Source organism: Aplysia californica, unplaced genomic scaffold (genome assembly GCF_000002075.1).
Source record: "Aplysia californica isolate F4 #8 unplaced genomic scaffold, AplCal3.0 scaffold00270, whole genome shotgun sequence".
Classification (NCBI taxonomy): domain Eukaryota; kingdom Metazoa; phylum Mollusca; class Gastropoda; order Aplysiida; family Aplysiidae; genus Aplysia; species Aplysia californica.
The window spans coordinates 83888-84427 of NW_004797540.1; positions in this window are offsets into that span (position 1 = coordinate 83888).

A 540-nucleotide genomic window follows, 5' to 3' on the forward strand; every position below is an offset into this window, starting at 1 on the left:
CATCATTACTCAAATACTTAAAGGACACAATAAATGCTCACATCTAGGCTCACGTGGATGGGTAACATCTACCCTCAAACTGAGGCCCCTCCCCCCTTTCCCCCATTCTCCCCTTCCTTGCATGGAGGCGGGGTGTGGTGTAGAAGTTAGAGAAGATGGAACCACACTAAACTTGGTACCGTAGTTTTGTTGTTTCAAATCATGGCTGAGTGGGTAAAACGTTTTCCGTCTTAGACTTAGACAGGTAAAAATGGATAGTGGAGAGAGAGAGAGAGAGAGAGAGAGAGAGAGTTATTTCTCATTTCTCACTAAAGACCTTGTCTCTCACCAGGTCGAGATAACTCGGTCTGGTCTCAGTGGCTCAGGGACTGACCTGACTCAGTGGCTGGTTGGGTTGGCTGGGTCATTCACCCCTTGGAACAGATAGATTACAAAGTGCATGCGCCGCTCTTTTTTTATATTTTTATTTCGTTGGTTTTTGTTGTTGTTGTTGTTGTTGTTGTTGTTGTTTTTGTTGGTTTATTGTTGTTGTTGTGGGGT